Source organism: Chiloscyllium plagiosum, unplaced genomic scaffold (genome assembly GCF_037043375.1).
Source record: "Chiloscyllium plagiosum isolate Xiang-an unplaced genomic scaffold, Cpla_swu_hap1 HiC_scaffold_16, whole genome shotgun sequence".
Lineage (NCBI taxonomy): Eukaryota > Metazoa > Chordata > Chondrichthyes > Orectolobiformes > Hemiscylliidae > Chiloscyllium > Chiloscyllium plagiosum.
In genome coordinates, this window is record NW_028270154.1 from 33,232,847 (window position 1) to 33,257,610 (window position 24,764).

Here is a 24,764-nt window from a genome sequence, read left to right on the forward strand (position 1 = left end):
TTGCTTTGGAGGAAATCCAACTGTCCATTGCACTTCTATCCTTACACTATTTTTCTCCAGTTTGTTTGCAGTTCAGGAATACATTGCTGTCAACAACATACCTTCACAAGCCCCATGCACTCCAACACTCTAACACTCTCAGCACGGTCAGGATCTGCATTTCAAATTGGATTATTTTCCACATATCATTTTTGTCTGGTGATGCAGAGCATTAAAAGCACACTAGGGATGTTGGCATTGACAAGATAGTTGGGAGGCACAATGAGAACAACAACTGTCTGTATGCTCTGTTCATGCAAGATGGCACCAAAACAGAAAATGCTGGAAAATCTCAGCAGGTCTGGCAGCAGGTCTAGCTTTGACAAAGGGTCAGTCATACTCGAAACATCAGCTCTTTTCTCTTCTTACAGATGCTGCCAGACCTGCTGAGATTTTCCAGCATTTTCTCTTTTGGTTTCAGATGCCAGCATCCGCAGTAATTTGCTTTTATCATGCAAGATGGCATTGGCTAAGCACCATCCTCACTACATCATCCTGGCTCAGCTCAGACTAACTTATAATATGTATTCCTGATGAAGGGCTTTTGCCTGAAACGTCGATTTTACTGCTCCTCGGATGCTGCCTGAACTGCTGTGCTTTTCCAGCACCACTCTAATCTAGAAGAAAGTGAGAACTGCAGATGCTGGAGATCAGAGCTGAAAAATGTGTTGCTGGAAAAGCACAGCAGGTCAGGCAGCATCCAAGGAGCAGGAGAATCGACGTTTCGGGCATAAGCCCTTCTTCAGGAATGAGGAAGGTGTGCCAAGCGGGCTAAGATAAAAGGTAGGGAGGAGGGACTTGGGGGAGGGACGTAGGGAATGCGATAGGTGGAAGGAGATTAAGGTGAGGGTGATAGGCTGGAGACGGGGTGGGGCGAAGAGGTCGGGAAGAAGATTGCAGGTCAAGAAGGCTGTGCTGAATCTCGACTCTGGTTTCCAGCATCTACAGTCATTCTTTTTACCTAACTTATAATAAGCTTACCATTTCAATAATTTGTGTACTTTGATTTAATTGTATTTACAGATCTGATTGTTTCAAAAATGTAACCTGCTTCTGAAGCTAGAGAAATGGGATTGATTGATAAGAGCTCTGCTTGGAAATGGAAATGAGAGGAGCTATGGGGAAATCAGAGATGGCACAGTGTGATGGAAAATATGTGGAGGTGAAAATGAGCTGGAGGCGATTTCCAATTATGTTGGAGCTGGATTGCAATTTTCAAAACTGGCCTCCTAACCAGCCCACCTCCACATCCATACTCCTCATGCACTCCATAGTGGCTCACAAAATGCACAAAAGAATTCTCCTAAAAGTGTACACACTTGGTGAGCTGTGGAACTGAGATGGTCTGGTTTTCCCAAACCCAGAAGGAAAGTTGGCCTCTCATCCAAATATTATCTTTTTATGTTGACTGTAGGCCAGAACCTTGGTTGCACTGCCATTAAGTCATGCCAGTGGGTTTTACTGGACTAAATTGAGCTTTTGTCCAGTTACACCATTACAGATAGTGGAAATTAGTCTGTTCATTTGAAAAAATATATCAGACGTTTCACTCACATCAAAATCAGACTGCTACAATCATGTGATTTAATCATCAAATAGTTCCAGAAATGTATCTTGTATATGGGGAGGAATAACACTCCCATTTAGCGGCATTGCAGGGTGTAGCAAATATTTAAAAGAGTGAGTTGTAGCGGATGGATTACATTGTTCTTTTGTTGTCACCCAACTCCATAATTTGGCAGATGCTAAATGTGATCTCTACACCACTCATTTTTCCATCTTCACTATCATTAAGAGCTCTGAATAAAGATGATCTAATTAGTTTTCTAATATTCATTACGACACACTCCAGGATAAAGCCTTTCATTTTATTCTCAAGTATTTGTTGGAAAATAAATCAATTACCATCCTTTGTTATTTTTTTTATTCCCTCAGCGTTTGTACTGCCTGTAGCTAACATGATGATCTGTCCAATTCTCAAAAGAGTATTAACAAAAGTCAAATGAACAATGATCAAAGAGACAGTTACCATTTGCAAGAACATTTATATGTAATATGTTTAAATGTCTACATTTAGAGCCATGGTGAGTAGGATGATTTTAGATCACTTAGCAGGTATGAATTCAACAGAAATCCATCTTATATCTACTTCTTCATGTACAGTTTTATTTAACCCTCTCAGGGTGACTTTTTTCATCACCATCATTACTATAACAGCGTATTTCCATCGCCACATTAAAATTCTCATTAATTCTTATAGCTGCAGAGTTTCAATTAAATTTCTGTTACAGACTCTTCCCGTTGTGTTGCTTGCAGCATCGCTGTTGATCTTAATTGTTCAGTAATTCAGGTTGTTAAACTTGGACTCGATTTTACCATTTCTCCTCCTTCCATTTCCATGTTAGTAGAACAGGTAGAAACAGTTAAACAGTAAGCTCATTAGTTGGGTAGTTCTCTTTTTGGATGATGGGAATTGAATATTTCCCATACCTCTGTACGAAGTGCTCCATAGATATTATGTGGTTATAGGGTACTGGCTGCATGAAAAGTAATTTGAGAAATATTTGATCATTTGTCTAATGATTTTAGTCAAAGAATAAATGTTTGTTAATCTTTTTGCACAAAAAAAAATCATCTTCTTGGAATGAATATGGTTTCCACAGCTTTTCTTATTTCATAAAATCATGTCTTGTGACACTTACTTCCACTCATGGTGAAGTGGCATTTTCAAATATACATCAAAATTTGTGGATGACAATAAATTAGAGGATATGGTTAATACTGAGCAATATTGTAATAAAACAGAAAGAGATTTTAACAAAATTTCATATTTTTCAATAAGGGCAAGTGTGAGATAATGTGCAAGAACAGAAATTGTTGGAAAAGCTCAGTAGGACTGGTAACATCTGTGAAGAGAAATCAAAGTTAATACTTCGGGTTTGGTAACGTTCCTCAGAACACGGGATCTGAAACATTAACTTTGATTTCTCTGCACAGATGCTGCAAGACCTGCTGAGCTTTTCCAGCAACTTCTGTTTTTGTTTCTGATTTACAGCATCCACAGCTCTTTTGGTTTTTACGTGAGAGAATGCGTTTTGATAGGATAAATGATGAAACTATTTATCCTCAAAAACAAGACTCAATAGAGTAGAGAGAAAATGGATCTGTAGGTACATTCACAAATCATTAAAAGTAGCAATGCAAATAACTAATGTGAACAAAGTATTCGTGTTCAATTCTACAGGAACATAAGTGAAAAAGAGACATTATAGTAATTGTTCATCGCACTTTGGTTGGTTCACACTTGGAATCTTGTTTTCAATTTTGGTGTCTGTGTTACAAAAAGAACATAGAAGGTTCTGTTTGATTTGTAGCCACACACACACATTTTTCATTTTTGGAATAGAGAGGAAATGTTAGTAGGATTAGCAGGATTATTATCAAGCTATTGAACCACATCATCAATGCTTCTTCTAGTATCAAGAAGTCCTAGGAGTGTGGCTTGAACTTAGAGCTACTGCTTCAAAGACAGGGCACTTCCAAGACACAGCACTCCATAAGGCATACAGACAAAAGTACAATATTAGTTTTCAAGGATGAGACCCAAACTGGGTGGTTGAAGTTATCAGGTATGTAGAATATGTTTAGACTATTTCCTCTGGTCAAGATAATGAGAACAGATCCATTTATAGAGCAGCTCGATAAGTACATGAGGAAAGTTAAGTACATGAGGAAGAAAGGAATATAAAGATATTCCAATAGGATGAGATGAAAGTGGAGGAATGGCCTATTGTTTGAGCTGTAAATAATACATAATCAGGTTGCCAGATTGACAAACGTATTACTAACGTATTACTAACATACGTTTGTCAATTTAACAAAGTACTCTGGCTGGTATTTTACTTTGATTTCAATGATTTAAGCAAGGGTTAACATTGTTAGAGAAATTATTTAGAAAGTTAAAAAATCACTGGAGCCAGAACTATTGGCTGTAAATAGTACAGCAACTTTCTGTCAGTCAGTAATATTTTTAAGCACAACTCTAATGCATAACTTGAAGCTTCAATTTTACAGGGCTCAAAACCTCTCAAAATCATAGCCTTAATTTTCACGTCATGTTGCACATGAGTGAAATGATGGTATCGAAACGATATTTTACCCCAAATCGCGAAGTAAAGGCCATTCAAGAGAATGTCAACAATGAGCAGCAACAGTGATGAATTATGGGAATGTGACTTGAATCCTTACCAACCAACATTCAGGTATTGCTTAACCCATCTTTTTCTCTCTTTTTGGGATTTTTTTATGATTGTCCAGCTAGAAGTTTACAAAATCATGAGGGTCAAGGCCTTTTTGCCAGGGTAGGGGAGTCGAAAACCAGACAGCATTGGTTTAAGGTGAGAGGAGAAAGATTTAAAAGGGACCTAAGGGGCAACATTTTCACATAGAGGATGGTGCATGTGTAGGATGAATTGCCAAAGGAAGTGGTGGAGGCTGGTACAGTTGCAACATTTAAAAAGCATCTGGATGGATAAATGAATAGGAAGGGTTTAGAGGGATATGGGCCAAATGCTGGCAAATGGGACTAGATTAATTTAGGTTACTTGATTGGCATGGATGTGTTGGACCAAAAGGTCTGTTTCTATCTCTATGACTCTAACATGATGGTTGAGAATGGAACATACTCCCACTCTTTTGAAGCAGTCTTTCCTTCAAGTTTCCTTAAATCACATACAGTTTAGCCATCAGCAAACAAACATCTTTTAATACAACCTCTGCAACACACATCACATTAATCTCAAAGGAGCCCTCTCAAATGTATTCATCTGTCATTTGATTTGTTTCCAGCTATGGCAATTGTGAGAGAGATTTCCAATTAGCACTGAATTAGGAAATGTTTTGACCTATGCACCTAAACACAGTAGGAAATATATTGAAACTCTGCTAAGTTCATCCTGATACATGGTTACAAAATGCCTTCCCAAAATGAAAAAAAATATAAACATAATCAGTGAGCACAGTACTCTTTTATTAGGTTTTAATTTGTTCTTAAGATGTGGTCTGCTCTGACAAAGACATTATTATCTGTTGCCAGGCAATCAGATAGATTGGTATGCTTTCTCATGAAGTGGCAATTGGACTAATTGAGGCTATAGTCACATGTAAAGTAGACCATACATCTCTCCTTTTCTGAAAGACATTTATGAACCAGCTGGATTGTTATAAAATATTCAGCAGCTTTCTGCTGCTAGCCCACCAGATTTATTGAATTCAACTTGTCTTGTTTGCTTTTGAAATCATGGCCATTGATTTGTCTGCCCACTACTAACATCACGAGACGGGGAATTAAATTGCTGGCATTTCTTTCTACAAAGCTACAAATACACTTGAGAGGTCCAAAATGGTGCTGCAGATGTGTGCACAGTTGTGGTGCCTACCATGCCAGATGGCATATTGGTGACAGAATTACTGCGTACCCAGTAACGTCTGCCAAAAATATACAGAAATGGCAAATCATGATGTCAATTGTTGTGCAATGCTAATTTAACTAACTTGATGCCTGCAATGTGCTGGTTTTCTTCAGCTAATGCCTTCTCTTCACCTTAACTCTGCTGAAAAACACATTTACAGTAGTGATAGCTCCAATCTTCTGCATGTGTTAGTTAAAGGGAAAATCAACCATCAACATTAGTTGCCAATTGATTCTTATATCTATTGGTATGATTTTCTAAGTGCTTGTTGTTAACTAGAGCTATTTGAAGTGAAAGAGGTCCACAAGGAGTGGATAATTCAGGTGCGGCAGGGCTTTTTGCTGACTTCAAGGTATTTCCATAGCCTGCTGCCCCCTGACATGAATAGGCCTTCCTACATGAAATATAGCCTGGTTTGGAGAATGAACAGAGATCATGCAGGCAAATCAGGTGCTAAAGAAAAAATGGAAGGATGAGGAATTGCGAAGGGATGGGCTGTTAGCAGGAAGCCCTGTCATCCCAAGTTAGTCAGCAAGTAAATATCTGAGCTGTAAAAGCAAAATACTATGGAGAGCTGAAACAAACACAGAGAATACTGGAGAAGTTCACAAGTTCTGGCCACATTTGTGGAGAGACCCATAGAGTCCATGGAGCAGTGTGGATGCGCCTGCACCTCATGGACTGCAGCAGATCAGGACAGCAGCTCACCACCATCATTTCAAATGAAATTACAGATGAATAACAAATGCCAGCCAAACCAGTGATGCTCATATCCCCATAAGTGAACTGAGTGTAGGAGTTTGGAGGACATTGGTGAGGCCACTTTTGGAATACTGTGTGCATTTCTGGTCTGCCTGCAGTAGGAAGCATGTTGTGAAACTTGAAAGGGTTCAGAAAAGATTTACAAGGACGTTGTCAGGTTTGGAGGGTTTGAGCTACAGGGAGAGGCTGAATAGGCTGTTTTCCCTGGAGCATTGGAGGCTGAGGAGTGACCTTATAGAAGTTTATAAAATCATGAGGGCCATGGATAAGGTGAATAGACAAGGTCTTTTCCCCAGAATGGGGGGGAGGCGGGTGTAGTTCAAAACTAGAGAGCATAGGTTTAAAGTGAGAGGGGAAAGATTTAAAAGATACCTAAGGGGAAACTTTTTCACGCAGGGTGTGGTGTGTCGGGAATGAACTGCCAGAGATAATGGTGGAAGCTGGTACAATTACAACATTTAAAAGGTTTCTGAATGGACATGTGAATAGGAAGGGTTTAGAGGGATATGGGGCAAGTGTTGGAAGATGGGACTAGATTTATTTAGGATCATTGGTCGGCATGGACAAGTTGGATCAAAGGATCTTCTTCCATGCTGTACAGCTATATGACTCTAAGCATATTTTTAAAAAATTCCTAAGGCATCATATGAAGCCTGCATTTTGACTACCACTTGATTCACCATGCCGAGAACTCCAAAAATGAAGAATTATATTTCAAATTTTATTTTATTCATTCATTCATCCCTAACAGAGAACATAAAGCAAAAAAGATCGCTGTTACTAATACAATGTACTCATATGTCACTAATGAGCAACTCAGGTATAGAACTGAAGAATAAATTCCATATAGTTGTGAAACCTTTTGGACCTTCAACTGAAGAGATAATCAGCGTTTAAAGAATCAAACTCTATGTTATCACTACTGCAGGGGAACGGGCAAAGCAGCAATCATCAAGAGACTCACTCCTTCACAGTCTAAGTTTTTCAACTGATGAACAATGGGAGTCCAGTTGTAATTAAGAAATGCATGTGCAGCAATGAAGTATTTCTAATTACTGTTAAAATACCTATTAAAATTTTGAAAGTGTGCAGCTGATTTACATTTCTTTTCAAGTATAAATTAACTTGTTAACATTGCATTGTACATTTAGAAAACTCCATCTAATCATCAATCATCTACCTACAGCCTGAGCTTTCAATTTGATTTTAAGTAGAGAGACAGAAAACAGAATTTTGCTGCAGGCTTCAAGGCCTGATGACAGGATAAAATGGCGGTGCAAAGCCTTCACTTCCCAGGAGCAAAACTGAGGGAAATATTTTCCAGAGACGATCTCCAATTTGGCTGCCTCCATCCTCACAGTTCTATTTTGAATGCAGGATGAGCTTGCAATGTTTTTAGGCCAATTACAGGGCCTTCAGTTGGAGTTTCCTCACTGACAATGGTGGGCACTGCTGCAGGAAAAGTTTAAAAAAGTAAATACGCTGCAGGCAAAAGACATAATGGTTTGAAGAGAAGGTAAATGGTCGGACCCTCAGGGAATATTGCATGCAATTCTGGTCTCCCTCCTATTGGAAGGATGTTGTGAAGCTTGAAAGGGTTTAGAAAAGATTTACAAGGATGTTGCCAGGGTTGGAGGATTTGAGCTACAGAGAGAAGCTGAATAGGCTGGAGCTGTTTTCCCTACAGCATCAGAGGCTGAGGGGTGACCTTATTGAGGTTTATAAAATCATGAGGAGCATGGAAAGGGTAAATAGACAAGGTCTTTTCCCTGGGATGGGGGAGCTCAGCACTAGAGGGCACAGGTGTAGGGTTTAGGGTGACAGGGAAAAAATTTAGAAGGGACCTAAGGGGCAACTTTTTCATGCAGAGGGTGGTGCGTGTATGGAATGAGCTACCAGATGAAGTGGTGGAGGCTGGTACAATTACAACATTTGAAAGGCATCTGGATGGGTATATGAATAGGAAGGAATATGGGCTAGGTGCTGGCAAATGGAACTAGATTACTTTGGGATATCTGGTCAGCATGGACGAGTTAGACGAAAGAGTCATTTTCTGTGCTGTACGTCTCTGTGACTCTATGACTCTATGACTGGAGGGTCATCCATTTACTGGGGCCATTGGCCTTTGATGTCAATGCACCTTCTCTAGGGAAAGAGCCTCTGACCCTGATGATACCCAGCTTGTAGCAGGGAATCCAGCTCCTTTAAACTGGCAGCTTTCCCATGTGGCAACAGGCACTTTAAACTGCTATAAATATTACATAACTACTGCATTGGTTGTCTATTGTCTACCCAATCTGCATTCCTACCCATCTTTAATCCTTAAAGATTAATATATCCTCTCCAAGCCAGTGACAGATCTTTTTTTGAATGTCGAACATTGCTTCTCATGATCTATCCTCCCATAGGAGGGGATGATGGCCTAATGGGATCATCACTAAACTATTAATCAAGAGACCCTGGTATTGTTCTGGGGACCACGATTCAAATCTCATCATGGAAGATAGTGGAATTTATATTCAATAAAAACCAGGAATTAAGAGTTCAATGAGCACCATGCATCCATTGACTGGAGTCGGAAAATCCCATCTGGTTGACTCATGTCCTTTAGGGAAGGAAAATGCTGTCCCTACCTGGTCTGGTTTACATGTGACTCCAGATCCATAACAATGTGATTGACTTTCTACTGCCCTCTGGGGCCATTAGGAATAGGCAATAACAGTCTGGCCAGCAACATCCCATGAATGAATTTTTAAAAATTAGAATGCATATTAATAAAAGTTAAACGTAAAGAGCATTTCTTTTGCCACCATTAAAATTACAGTTCTCATCTTTTCAGTATGGAACAGATTCCATTGCTGACGACGATGTCGGCATCACTCAGATCAGGTTCAGCACAAGTCAGAAGAGCAAAGCTCTCTTGATGCTGTCACAAAATCAAGGAAAATAGAGTTAAGAGCATAAATACAGGTAGCCAGCTCAAAAATGCCACTGCCTCACATTGCAATCTAAATGATTAGACTACAAAAGCGAATAAAATTCAGGTTGTCAGGTACTTCAAACTCACAGTGACAGTCAATGAGCAGTAATGCTATTGTCTCATTCATAATTCAGCGGGATGGGGGTTATACTGAGTGCATGACCGCACAATGCTCGATTCTCCGGTTGGAATTAAGACGATGCACAGATCTGAAACCATGAACTTTAAATTAAAGTAAAGAAACACCAGGCAGACATGCAATTCACTGAGTGCTGCGCCATTAGCTCCATTACTGCTCAGCAGCAGCTGGGTTCCAATTCATGCAGAAGGAAATGGCTTGTAATCGCTCTAGTGAGCTGAAAGGCTGTCAAAAGTACTTCACAAACAGCTGACTTAGCTTTGTAAATAATAAAGGATTGTACGTGTTTATGCATGAGTGCACATTTATCCCCTTTTGTGAGCTAATCATTCAAAGATTTAATGTACCTCTCTCTAAAACACAAGTTTAGCTTCCTTGTCCGCACTTATTTTTTACTTGCTAAACATGTGTGTGTAGAATTTCCATGCAGCAATACCAAATCAGGTCCATAATTTCCTGAATGCCATGGAATATCCTGGAGTCTCAGCCTGTTTTCTGCTGAAGGTAAAGTGGATGCAGCTCTCTCTCCTCACTTTTTCCAAGGTGTCTATTCTTGTCACTTGCCCTGTTCTTAAGACAGAAGCCTCAAAATTTGGCTCTGTTACTATTTATTTTTCATGAAATTATGGGCACCATTTTGTGTCCATATATAAACTCCTGTTGCAAGCTGAGCTGAATACCATTTTGTGAGAATATTGGTGAGAGCTTTCGAACCATGCCCTGGATGTGGACAGGGGTATCGGAGAGTGAATCAGTCAGTAATACTGTTTTGACTGGACCAGTGGCTTTTTGAGCATCATTTCTGCAGTTTTATATTTCCTAATCAAATTTTTCAGAGATGTTATTACATACCTCAGGAACAGGTGGGATCTGAACCAACTCAACTACTGCAACACAAGAACCCTCATTTCTGCAATTCTATACTTTTCTTAAATCCAGACGTGCTCTTACACACAACTGAACATTTTATTTTCCATCACCAAATCACCCATGGTTAGCTTCTCCAATTAATGACCTCTCAACCGCACACAGCCGAACATGATTTCAGCAGTTCAAAAGGACAATCACCCAGCCCTATCACCACCATAAATGCTATTCAATAGGATCACCAACTACTTTCATGTTTACTCCTGATTTCTGCTGGCTGATTATTTTTACTTTTAGTTAAAGTTGATGAAGTTTACAGGGCGTGGTGCTGCACATCGTGAAGGCCTTGGCTCTCAATTCAAGGGTTCTATTCAGATCGCTTACTCCATTCGTGGATTTTAGAGTTAATATTCCCTCATGGCCTGCAGCATGATGGAGGCAAAGAAGTGGACAAGCTGCTCACAGAGGGAGAAGATGGCACTGCAGTGACTCTAAACATTACTGTGACCATAAACCTTAGTGTCAGGATCCTCCGAGGCTGAAGCAGGAGGCAGCTCTGGCATGTTCAGAGAGAAAAAGGTGGTTTGTGGTAAGTATGCAACTTAGGAAATTAGAGAAATAATGAGAGAGGGGTGCATGAGATGCGAGTAAAAGGGTTTCATATGAATACATCACCATCTCCAATTCCTTCAGCATCACTAGAACCTCAGGAGAAAGTGAGTACTGCAGATGCGGGAGATCAGTGTCGAGAGCATGATGCTGGAAAAGCACAGCCAGTCAGGTAATCAACATTTTGGGCATAAGCCCTTCCCCCGAAATGTCAATTCTCCTGCTGCTCGTATGCTGCCTGACCGATTGTGCTTTTCAAGCATCACCATAGCCTCAGTCATTTAGACCAAAAGACCATAAGACCATAAGACATAGGAGCGGAAGTAAGGCCATTCAGCCATTCAATCATGGCTGATGGGCATTTCAACTCCACTTACCCGCATTCTCCCCGTGGCCCTTAATTCCTTGTGACATCAAGAATTTATCAATTTCTGCCTTGAAGACATTTAGCATCCCAGCCTCCACTGCACTCTGTGGCAATGAATTCCACTCTCTGGCTGAAGAAATGTCTCCGCATCTCTGTTCTGAATTTACCCCCTCTAATTCTAAGGCTGTGTCCACGGGTCCTAGTCTCCTCGCCTAACGGAAACAATTTCCTAGCGTCCACCCTCTCCAAGCCATGTATTATCTTGTAAGTTTCTATTAGATCTCCCCTTAATCTTCTAAACTCCAATGAATATAATTTAATATAATATAATATATTTCAGCTCCACTGTCTCCTCAGTCTGGGTGAAGACCCACAGCCACGTCTGTATCCTGCTCATTCTTTACTGCTGCCTTCAGTTGTGTGCCACCTTGTTCTACATGAGAGAGGGATGTGTTTATTATGGTTATATAGCTGGTAGTGTGTGAAAACTGTGAAACTTGTTGCAGTACTAAATTTGTGAGGGTGAACTGAAGTCATGAATATTCTGTTAAGGTCTAATTGATGGAGATTGTTGCTGGCTGAGAGATAGGGTGTGTTGCACCAAGAGGTCTCTGTGGTTAGTGCAGCAGATGGTTGGAATGACATTTGAAGATACATACATTGACCTTGATCGCTCATGTAAGGCTGTTGAAATTCTTTCAAAGCTACATCCAGACCCTTTGGGGGCAAGAATGTTGCACTGATTTACAAGGCAATGTGCGGTTACTACCAACCTGTATATGTATGGGGACCTTTTGGTCCTCTCTTCTCTTATTGGTCTCCTGTCCAGCAACACATTGGAGAACTGTGGAAACACTCTATGCCATGTTTCTATACTTTTCTCAAGTCAAAATCAAATGTGCAATCAATTCCAGCACCAGCTGCAGCTAAAATGTGATTTGCTTTAAAAGGTGCTGATACAGATTGAGCTCATGCTGACTGCTCATGAGTTTGTGACCTTCACTCAGTTGTGCTGACAGTAACGAGCGCATTGATTGTGGCAGTAAGGTTTTAACTCTACGTGCATTGAAACAAAGAAGCACGGGTTAATTAAATAACAATGCCTGCACCAAGATTCTGCTTTTCCAAATTTCCAAATTTCCAATTTTCCAAATGGTCTCATACTCTTGGCACATTCTTGAGGTGATTGGCCTTATTATATTTCATTTGACTGGTCACTGTCTGAGCCCAGATGGTTACAATAAAATATTTATGAGCACTTCTCTGATCTGACTAAAATCACGTGCACTCAACATCTACATGATGTTATCATAAAGGACTCTGCTCAACCTCTTATCTCACCATGATGATTCTCAGGTTAAGTCACTACCAGTTATCTCTCCAATGAGAGAGCAGCCCTCTGGTCTGGTAAGACTATGGCAAATTTATCTTTATACCTTCACACCTTTTAGAAACAAAGCTTAGTTAATTTTGCTGGTTCTGGATGACAATCAGTTCTAACACCTCACTGTAGTCATTAGCTATTCTGAGAAAATAGAACATAGAACATTAAAGCGCAGCACAGACTCTTCAGCCCTTGATGTTGCGCTGACCTCTTAAACCAATCTGAAGCCCATCTAACCTACACTATTCCATTTTGTCCATATGACTATCCGATGATCATTTAAGTGCCCTTAAAGTTGGCGAGTCTACTGCTGATAGACCCTTGATCAACCCTACAGTTTTTGTGGCATGTGTAAGTTCAGTATTCATGTAGCTCTTGCAATTAATTAAACTATGGTTTTAAACCCTATCAAAATCCAAGCTACACAATATAACTTGATTCTGCAATTTAACACAGAGGATAGACTGGTTAGAGGTAGGAAGGGAGTAAAAAATCGGTGGGGGAAGGGACACATTAGGATAGTATTCCAACATATTCCCTCCGGCTGAGGTTAGCATCTGCTACTCACTTCAGAGACGTGCAGCCAATAAGGTTCCATTTAAAGACCATTTTGTGATAGTGTGAATATTTTCCCACCCTCCTAGCACCATGTGGAGAGCACAGCAGCTCACAAAAAAGAGAATTCTCAGTGGAAGTCAGGAGGGGTGGAGCGTCATCAGAGCAGGAGGCTCTATGGCGGAATGAAAGGCTAAACCCACTTCCAAACAAATCTTCATCGAGCTCAACAATCCTACAGCTTAGTGTCTATTTACTAGCTATTTCCTGAAATCAATGAAAGAATGCCTCTATTCTGAGACATCCTCATGATCACTTTTCTACTCAGCAGCATAATCTCCCCTTGAGAGACTGCAGACCACCTTAGGCTACAGAGTCTCTGCTAGGACTTCAAACCTTGGAAACCTTCTTGCCATCATTTTTACTTATTCATGAGATGAGGGTATCACCAGCTAGGCCAGCATTCATTTCTCATCCCTAATTGCCAAGAGGGTAGTTACGTTTCTATGGGTCTGGAGTCACATGTGGGCCAGACCAGGTTTGGATGGCACATTTCCCTTCCCTAAAGGACATTAGTGAACCAGATGGGTTTTTTGCAACAATCGACAACTGCCTCATGGTCATTGGTAAAGTCTTAGTTTCAGATTTTTCTGAAAATGAATTCAAATTCCATCACCTGCTGTGGTGGGATTCGAACTTATGGGACATTGGTACCGGTACTGGGGAAGGAGGGAGCATGGAAAATTATGGAAAAAGTTAAAGAGGAGGAGGGCTCAAGAGAGGTTATTAAAGTTTCCAGAACAAATAATAAGTCTGTTATATGTGTAATAATTAATACCCTCATTCAAAAAAAGTGAGGAAGACAAAAGGTCAGGTTTTAAGCTAACTATAGGTCAGTTAGCTTAAAGCCTGGTCCTGGGAAAGTTTTACAGTGTTTCTAAAAGATGTAATAGCAGTGCATTTGGAAATGCATCATAAAATCAAGCAGCATCAGCATGGCTTCATGAAGGGGAGATCAGGCCTGACAACTCGATACAAACTCTTGAGTAGGTAAGAAGCAGGATAGGCAAAGGCGAAGCCATTGTGAGCTTGAAATCCTAATGTGTGGGCTAGAGTGCTGAGAGTGTTGCATCAAATAATGGCAGCAATATCACCTTCTCTACTCTTCACAAATAATTTGGAGATAGATTGTTTTTTTAAAAATGTTATATCTTTGGACTTATCCCTTACTTCTACTCTGTGTGTATGTGTTTTGTGTTACTATTTCATCTCATGGTTAGTTATTAATAAACCCACACATTTTGCAAATGCAAGAAAGCCTGGTTAAAATGGCTCCTTCTAAGGTATAAGTTCATGTGGGTCTGGGAGAAAAGTTCCACAGGGGAGGTGTTCTATTTTAAATTAATTTCGTATGATCAACCTTAATAATTTCAGGTATTCAGTCAGGAAGCGTAACAAATTGAGTAACCTCCACCATGGGTTTTATTGTAAAAGGAAAAAGCAGAAAATATAACAAAATTGAAGAGCTTTTAACAACACTACTTGCTTGAAGTACATGCTTGCCAAGTAAATTGCTAGCACAAGTTACAGGACTGATGTTGAGGTAGCATAGTACTGCATCCCAGTGACATATTCACCCCTGTACCATGACTGTTCCATTGTCACAAGCTGCCTGTTTTTCCCTCTGCACTAAAAACAATGTCAGCCACAGAAGTTGGTAGCATATAACTGAGCATTATAAATGTGTATGAAGAAAGCAACATAAAGTGAAGAGAGTGAGCATTAAGAAAGCAAGCTTAGAGCCATCAGATGCATCCTATGTGGATGCTTGGCTGTCCCAATGCACAGTCAGACCTGGCAGAAGCACAACGGTCCTAGGTACCCCCGAGTTCTACAGTAAAGTATGTGAATTAGTCTGAAACAAAGCATGATGAAGTAGTGAACCTGGTGGTTTGCAGTTGCCAACTTGTAAAGACAAAGTGTCAAGGAGGATCATGGGGCACATGGAGCATGCACAGATATCATTCTGAAAAAGCAACTGCAGGATTCCAGGACAAGCATTCAGGGAGCTGCTGCCACCAGGTACCCACTCTGATTTACACCTGAGGAGCTGGCATCCTCTGGTTTCTTGCTGAAAGAGAGGAGAATTGGAAGTGGCACAATAGTAGGGTGCAGGGGTTTGGGGGGGGGGGGGGTTTATTGGAATGAAATTAGCATGACAGCCCTCCATGGTGAAATTCTGAAGTCGCCATTTACTGCTTGGGGGGGAAATAAATCAGAAACTTTTTTCTCAATGTTGAGAATCAGAGTGTTTTTCATTCTTATTTTATTTCACCATCATTATTGCCTTTGTCCTATCCCTTGAGGGAAGAGCCCTCCCATGGGGCTATAGGCTAAGCTTTAATTTTAACACTAAAGTTGAGTATTGCCTTGCTTGAATATGGAAAGAAAACTCTGCTGTGGAGAATTGGTAACAGGATCTGTCTGGTTTTCTACCACTGGAATTAATGGAAGGAAAGCCCCAACGTATTGTAGAAGGGACAGGTAATCCTGTCACTTTCATCTACTTTAAGCTACTTATCAGCTTATTCACATGTTCTAAGTTGGCAATGTATGAGGTAGCCAGCACAGAGTTCATTCAGTTGTTGCTGGTTGTTTACTACAAGTCACAATCACACAGACTGCAGCTTCTACATCTAAACGAGCTGGTTTAAACATTCTAACCGTATATTACAATCACTTCCAGCCATTTTCACCTAACAGCAGACAGTATTTTCATTTACATGCCACATGTACTTTAATTTTTATTCATAAGTCTTCATTTATATTCAACAACAGCTGCCAAGCAAAGCCTTTGAACCTAAATCAGAAAAGAGCTGTCTAGTAAGGGGCTCAGCCCCATAACAAATTGCTCCGCCATTAATATAATCTAATGGAGCAAATAATGTCACCATTTACAGCTGGGAGTTCAAGAGCAATGGTGCTAATTTGCATTTATGGTATCAATGATGTTTTGCAACTGCTTCAATGTAAATTGCAGCCCTATCACAGATGAAAAGTTAAATAAAAGTGTTAGGATATAGTGTCCTTGAAGCTGTTCAGTAAGATGCTTGGTTGGAACTGGAAGATTTATCATAATGGATAGTTATTAACTCTGCACTGCACCACCAGGATCTAAGTAATGTCTTTCTCATGGACTGGGGTAGGCCAATCCTTCATATTTATTATCTCAATCCTTGGGGATCCTTTTGGCTTTGTTGGTTGTAGTAGCATTCTTTCCCATACATCACATCATTGACTTGCAAGAAATCAAATCCACTGTGGTATAAGGTAGAATCTTGTGGTAAAACTGCTCATGGCTCAAGAGACCAACCTGTGAGAGGGAAGTGCCATTCTTGAATCCATCATCAGACATCTTTCTAAGTTCTTGTTTTCGGTGCTATCATCTGCTGTTAAGCCGTTGAAGTCACTGATTGTCATGATGATGCACACCTGCCTAAAAGTGATTTGTCAATTCCCATGTCATCAACTAGTGTCTCCTAAGTGCAAGAATCAATATTTGAACCAGACTTTGAAACCATTCTTGAAATACGAGCAATCTTCCTGCTCTTCTGCCTCCAGCTGCTTTGCTATGCAGCAAATCAGTATGCCAGTCACCCATTTTTGTCAAATGTCTGAAGTAGTGAAGTCACCTGTGCCTGATGAGTGCCAAGCTACCCAGAGGCTTTCCTTTGGGACGTACTGTTGCATTTGTGATTTTGACCTTCCATGGAGAAGCTCAGAATGCACCACAAAAAGCTGGGATGATGGAGCTGGATAGGATGTTGGTTAGTCTACCGCTGGGGTACTGAGAGTAGTTCTGGTCACTACACTATAGGAAAGATGTGAGTGCATGAGAGAGGGTGCAGAGATTTGTTTTGATTTTGCCCAGGCTGGAGATTTTCAGCTATGACAAGGGACTATTTGTTTTCCGTGGAGTAGAGAAGGTTAGGGGGACCTGAGGATCAATAAAATTATGAGGGGCATAGATACTATCATAGAATCCTTATAGTGCAGATAGAGGCCATTTGGCCCATTGAGTGTTACCACCCCTCCAAAAGCATCCCATCCAGACCCTATTCCTGTAACCTTGCATTTCCCTTGACTGATCAACCTAGCCTAGAAAACCATGAACATTAAGGACAATTTAGCATTGCCAATCCAGTTAAGCTGCATGTTTTTGGACCGTGAGAGGAAACCACAGCACCCAATGGAAACTCACACAGATACATGGACAACATGCAAACTCCACACAGACAATCGCCTGAGGCTGGAATCCAACCCAGGTCCCTGGTGCTGAGGCAGCAGTGTTAAACAACTGTGCCACCATGCTGCCCCTGTCAACAGGAATAAATACCTTCCCTTAGAAAAGAAGTCAATTACCATGAGGCATAGATTTAAGACAAGGAGCAGGAGGATTAGAGGGGATATGGGAAGATTTTCATCATGCAGAGTTTGGTGGATTTCTGGAACTCAAAAGTGGTGAAAGTGGTATTGATATTGCTGGTCCAATTTGGTCAATGTTGACTTCAAGGTTGTCAATGGTACGAGACTTTGTGGTATGTTTAGTTGATTAATTCTGGGAATGGGTGCATTGTCTTATGAGGAAAATTTAAACAGACTAGTCTTGTTTCTGCTGGAGATTAGAAGCTTGAATGTAATATCTAAGAACCTAAGATAACTTGACAGGGTAGATGTGGAAAGGAGACTTACTTGTGCTATAATCTCAGAGAATCTAGAATTGGTGGTAAACATTTAAAATTCAGGGTCACTTGTTTAAGACAGTGGTGAGGAAATATTTTTTTCTTACAGAGAGTTGAGTGTCTTTGGAACTCTCTTTCTCAAGAAGCAGTGAATATCACGAGGAAGAGGTGCGTAGACTTATTGTAAGTAAGGGGATGAAATCAGGGTAAAACAGCAAAGGTCCTTTGCAGGTCTGGGAGAGTGTGGCCCTGAGCTGGGGCAGGGCTGACTATAGACAGAGTAGGTGGTGGCACATGGCTGTGAGCGTGGAGCCGAGGGTGCGGAAGGAGAACTGTTTTTGGAGGTTATAGATTTGTAATAGGTAATGGTTGTCCTGTTCAGGTCCAAATTGTAGTGTGGATGTAGTCTGGAGTCCATGTGGGATCATTTGGTTCCATCGGCAGGCACTGAGGAAGAGGATGTGGCTATGATAGTGAGTCTGCTTCACGACGTGGCTGAAGAACCTCAGGGCAAAGGAGATGACTTGGGGAGTGCAGTGAGAGAGAGACTAACTGAGATCCTTGGAGAGAGAGGAGAACTTTGTCAAGGTAGGCATCCTTGGAAGAGGCTTCACAGTAAGTTTAGAATCAACTAGGAGAAAGTGAGGACTGCAGGTCAGTGTCAAGAGTACACACATTCTCGACAGTGATCTCCAGCATCTGCAGTTCCTCACTAGATGAAATCAGGGTAGGCAGGAATGAGCTGAGGTTACAGTCAGATCAGTCATGATCTTATTGCATGGCAGAGCATGTGTAAATAGGCTCCTCCTGCTCATAATTCTTTAGGTTTACATGTGTCTGTACTACAACAGTCAAGGGGAAATACCATAGGTTTTCTCTTGTTCAAGATGAGCATCATCTGGCATTTATATGCCAATATTTCTACCAGCTCAAGTTTAAACATTATTTATGGTGACTTAGTCTAATCACTGGAATACAAAAAGTCATCTTCCTCTAGATCAGGTGAGACTCCAGTTAACTCTTTAAAACCCAACAACTAGAATTTTCATTTGGAGCTTTTTTTAACATGCATTAGATTGTCAATCAGGAGTTTAACAATTAATGAATTTGTTTTGTTTCAATCATAATTTACCTTAACACTGTCATGGTGATTTGTTTTATAGAGTCACGGGAACAAACCCTTTGTCCAACACATCCATGTCGATCATATATCCTAAATTAATCTACACCTATTACCATCATAACTCTGCCTATTCATACCCATCCAGATGTCTTTTAAATGTTGTTATTGTACCAGCCTCCACCATTTCTCTGGTAGCTCATTCTATACACACACCACCCTCTGTGTGCAAAAATTGTCTCTTAGGTCCCTTTTAAATCTTTCTCCTTTCACCTTAAACATATGCCCTCTAATTTTGGACACCCCTACCCTGGGAAAAAAGATCTTGGCTATTCACCCTATCCATGCTCCTCATTATTTTATGAACGTTTTTAAGGTCACCCCACAGCCTCTAACGCACCAGGGAAAATAGCCCCAGCCTATCCTTCCTATAACATCTATAAGCCAGTCATTAACACCATTAAGCTGCCAGTCCTGCCCTTCCATGAGTCATATTTCTGTAATAGGTGTGATATTCCAGTCCCTTGTTCCCAACCATACCCTAAGTTCACCTGCCTTACCTGTCAAGCCTTTTGTATTCAAAATAAATGCAGTTTAATTTATCAGTCTTACCTAGTTCTCTGCTGTGCTCATGTCTGCTCTGACTGTTTGACTTACTCCTCTTCTCAAGTGTACCAGCTTTAGACTTCTCTCTTCTCACTATCTCATTGCCCATGCACCCCGCAACACTTAGCTGCTTCAAGCTCTGAAACTTTGAGCCGAGAGTACTTCCGATAACGAGGCCTCTCCAAGGTCAGCTGTGAAATTTTATTTTCTACTTAAGGAGAAACATAAGCTGAAAAATTATTTGACCCAAAAATTGCACTCTATGTTAAACTGTTGGTTGCAGTCTTGCCCCTGAACCCCAAGATTCTGGATTGAAGTTCCACTCCAATGCTTAAGCACACAAAAAAACCTCACCCCACATCCCTGTGTGGTACTGAGGGGACACTGGACCTCCATTTAAACATCTCATTTGAAAGACTGCACCTCAGAAAGTGTTTCAAGACTGGAGTGTCTGCATAGATTTTAGGAACAAGTCCCCACAGTGGGATTAGGACCCACAGCATTCAATCATGTAGTATAGTCATTTAAGATGATGCAAAAGATGATGATCCCTCTGAGAATAATTCATTGAGCAGAATGCAAAAAAAACGAAGAGCCTGTCAGCCAAGGATCTGTTTTAGATGTAATTCCTTAAGATCTAAATAATAAGGTGGCTAAAAATCAATTTTTGTATGTCCATTTTACTCCAGCCTTGGATTTTCCATTGAGAACACACTAGACACCGAAATTTAGTCTAGGGGTCTGTCCATGATATCTTGAAGATTCTGCTGCATTGCACTCCAACAAGAAATCTTTAAAAGTCAGTGTAAAGCACTCCCACAGATGCACAATCAGAAAATGCACTGTTTGCATTTTGCATTGTAATCCCCTATCAATTGCAATATAAAAGCAATTCAAATGCTGTTACAGGACTCAAGAATTTTAGATGAAAATGAGTGAATTTAAAATGGTTGTCATGTCCAATATGTAATACATTATGTATGGGCTTCAGCAATCTGTTGTGAGTGAATATGTATGGAATAAGTGTTGCAATGTGTCTACTTGAGATCTCTGACTAGGGAGCAAAATTGGTGTCCTACCTTAATGTTGAAAACATCCATTAAACCCTATCTGACCTGTATCTAACTTAAATTTCTCAAAAACAATGATTAAGAGAAACAAGTATACTCCAAGCTCGGCAACATTGTACTTTCAACAGCAAAACTGAAAAGAGGGATGGAGTCTGAAAAAAGTAACAAAATGAAAATAAGGAACAGGTACATAATATGAGAGGTGAGATCTATTATTTAAGAGAATGGTTTTGAACGAGTTACATTAGTTCCACCCAATCTAATGATGACACAATGCCTTTGAGTGGAGAAGTAATGAGTATTGCACAAGGTCCTCATTGAGGTAGGTTTATTTGACTTCGACTCTTGTGATTATGTATAACTAATTAATGTTGATTGCACCTATTATCATCATGTAATAAACAATATCTAACTGTGGTGTGGAGAGAGCTAGAGGAAATTTTTACTCCCAGCAATCTGAAATAAACAGGAACAACTTGTCCACCACAGCATGTTAATTAACACAATCTTCTGGTGTTCATGTATACTTTATTGAGGAGCGAAATGTGGCAAGTTTCTGGCATTTGCTCCGATATGAGACATAACGGAACAGTGAAGAAAATGTATTGCAATGGATAATTTCAGCTCTAATTAAGAAAGGAGTCAAAAATGATAAACTTAACGAGTTGAATTTTTCCAAGGGGGTTGTAAATTGATATCAAAATTTTCTAAGTCCCAAGCCTATACTTATAAAGACATTGCCAGACAATTTGAAGTTAGAAAGACTCCTAATTGGCCACTTCCACATTTGGATGGTAGATAGATTCCTGCGATGTGAAGTGTTAGCCTTTACCATCCGAGGAAAAAGGCTATCACTGTCCACTCTGTTTAACCCTCTGATTATCTTCAGTCTCGATTAAGTTACCTTGCTACCTTCTTCTCTCCAACGAAAACAGCCTCAGTTCCCTCAGTATTTCCTCGCAAGACCTTTCCTCCATACCAGGCAACATTCTAGTAAATCTTCTCTGAACCCTTTCCAAAGTTTCCACATTCTTCTTACAATGCTGTGACCAGAACTGTACACAATATGATCATGGCTGATTGAAAACTTCAATGCCTTTTTTCCTGCCCCATTCCCATAATTCCTTACACCATGGGTAATCAGAAATCTACCATCTCTAATTAAAGATATTTGAAGACTGACCCTGCACATCTGTCTGAAGGACAGAATTCCAAAGGTTTACAATTCTCTAAGTAAACAAATTAATCCCCTCACCTGAGAATTGAGTGACATTCCCTCTTATCTTTAATTTGTACTCCCTTAGTTCTAGACTCAATAACCATAGAGTCATGGAAACAGACCCTTCAGTCCAACTCGTCCACACTGACCAGATATCCCAACCCAATCTAGTCCCACCTGCCAGCACCCAGCCCATATCCCGCCAAACCCTTCCTATCCATATACCCATCCAAATGCCTCTTAAATGTTGCAATTGTACCAGCCTCCACCACATTCTCTGGCAGCTCATTCCATACATGTACCACTCTCTGTGTGAAAACGTTGCCCCTTCGGTCTCTTTTATATCTTTCCCCTCTCACCCTAAACCTATGCCCTCTAGTTCTGGACTCCCTGACTCCAGGGAAAAGACTTTGTCTATTTATCCTATCCATGCTCCTCATAATTTTGTAAACCGCTATAAGGTCACTCCTCAGCCTCTGCCGCTCCAGGGAAGACAGCCCCAGCCTGTTCAGCCTCTCCCTGTAGCTCAGATCGTCGAACCCTGGCAACATCCTTGTAAATCTTTTCTGAACCCTTTCAAGTTTCACAACATCTTTCCGATAGGAAGGAGACCAGAATTGCACGCAATATTCCAACAGTGGCTCAACCAATGTCCTGTACAGCCGCAACATGACCTCCCAACTCCTGTACTCAATACTCTGACCAATAAAGGAAAGCATACCAAACGCCATCTTCACAATCCTATCTACCTGCGACTCTACTTTCAAGGAGCTATGAACCTGCACTCCAAGGTCTCTTTGTTCTGCAACACTCCCTAGGACCTTACCATTAAGTGTATAAGTCCTGCTAAGATTTGCTTTCCCAAAATGCAGCACCTCGCATTTATCTGAATTAAACTCCATCTGCCACTTCTTAGCCCATTAGCCCATTGGCCCATCTGGTCAAGATCCTGTTGTAATCTGAGGTAACCCTCTTCGCTGCACACTACACCTCCAATTTTGGTGTCATCTGTAAACTTACTAACTGTGCCTCTTATGCTCTCATCCAAATCATTTATGTAAATGACAAATAGTAGAATTGGAAAACTACAGGCAGTAATAAAACCTGCACCTTTAATATCTATTCCAGCATTTGCAGAACTTTTCACAAGAGTCTTGATTGATTGTGTAGGTCCCCTACCTCAAACAAAAAGTGGGAATTAGTGTTTATTAATGTATGTGTCGACTAGATTTCCAGAAGCAATCCCATTACGTAACATCACAGCTAAAGGGGGTTGTAGATGAATTACTTAAACTTTTTACTAGATATGGACTAGCAATAAAGATCCAGTCAGATCAAGGATCAAACTTCGCATCCAAACTATTCAAAGAGGTTATGGATAACTTCGAAATAAAGCAATTCAAACTTTCTGCGTACCATCCAGAATCACAGGGAGCATTCGGGAAATGGCATCAAACACTAAAGACCATGTTGAGGGCTTATGGTTAGGATTTTCCGGATGACTGGGATAAGGGAGTTCTGTTGTACTTGTTGCGATCAAAGATGCACCGAATGAATCAAACAAATTCAGTCCATTTGAATTAATTTCTGATATGAAGTAAGAAGACTATAAAAGTTGATTAATAAGAAATTAATAAGTCAGAATTCAAAGACCACCCATTTTGACTATGTGTCAAATTTTAGAGAATGCTTAAATAGAGAAATAGAGATGGAGAGTTGGCTAGGCAGCATTTAAAAGTATCACAGCGTACAATGAAACAGGAAGCAGATAAGAAATCACAAATTCACAATTTTGCAATTGGGGATAAGGTATTGGTGTTACTTCCAGTAACAGGTGAGCCTTTAAAAGCAAGGTTTTGTGGATCTTATCAAATCGAGAAGAAATTGAGTGAGGTGGACTACTTGATAAGGACTCCAGACAGGAAGAAGTCTCACAGAGTGTGTGATGTGAATATGCTCAAAAAGTATTTTGATAGGGAAGGAAAGCAAGAGGAGAAGGTGTTAATGATTACAGTACAGAAGGAAGAACCAAGTTCAGAGGATTCTGAATTGGACATTCCTCAAATCAAATTGGACAATGAGGAAGTTGTCAAAAATTGGGATAAATTATTGAGTTACTTTCCACAAGAAAATCGAAAGACCTGAAAGAGTTATTACTATCATGTGGGGAGATATGCTGAAATAAACTGGGAAGTACTAACCTATTTGTGTATGATGTAGAGATAGGAAATGCTGTTCTGACTAAGCAACATCCTTATAGGCATAACCCTCGAAAGTTGGCACAGGTTCTGAAGGAGATAGAGCTCATGCTCCAAGATGGCATAATCGAAGTGAGTTACAGTGATTGGAGCTCACCCATCATCATGGTGCCAAAGCCAGATGCTACCTAATGGTTATGTGTGGACTATCGCAAAGTCAACGCCATTACAAAGACGGATGCATATCCAATTCCACCGTTGGAAGTCTGTGTCAAAAAAGTGATAGATTAGATTAGATTCCCTACAGAGTGGTAACAGGCCCTTCGGCCCAGCAAGTCCATACCGACCCTCCGAAGAGCAACCCACCCAGATCCATTCCCCTACATTTACCCTTGCACCTAACACTACGGGCAATTTAACCAGGCCAATTCACCTAACCTGCACATTTTTGGACTGTGGGAGGAAACCGGAGCACCCAGAAGAAATCCACGCAGACATGAGGAGAATGTGCAAACTCCTGGGACAAGCAACTTACATTTCGAAGTTGGACTTGCTCACAGGCTACTGGCAAGTACCTTTGTCAGAGAGAGCAAAAGCAATTTCGGCTTTTGTAATGCCAAATGGACTATATCTGTT

At 40.5% G+C, this 24,764-nt stretch overlaps 1 protein-coding gene across 1 annotated transcript in view; it reads right to left on the minus strand.

The window, feature by feature from the left end:
- The window catches only part of LOC122556579 (follistatin-related protein 5-like), a 560,263-nt gene that overhangs the window by 385,724 nt on the left and 149,775 nt on the right, over positions 1 to 24,764 (minus strand). The gene's annotated exons all lie outside the window — the stretch shown is intronic.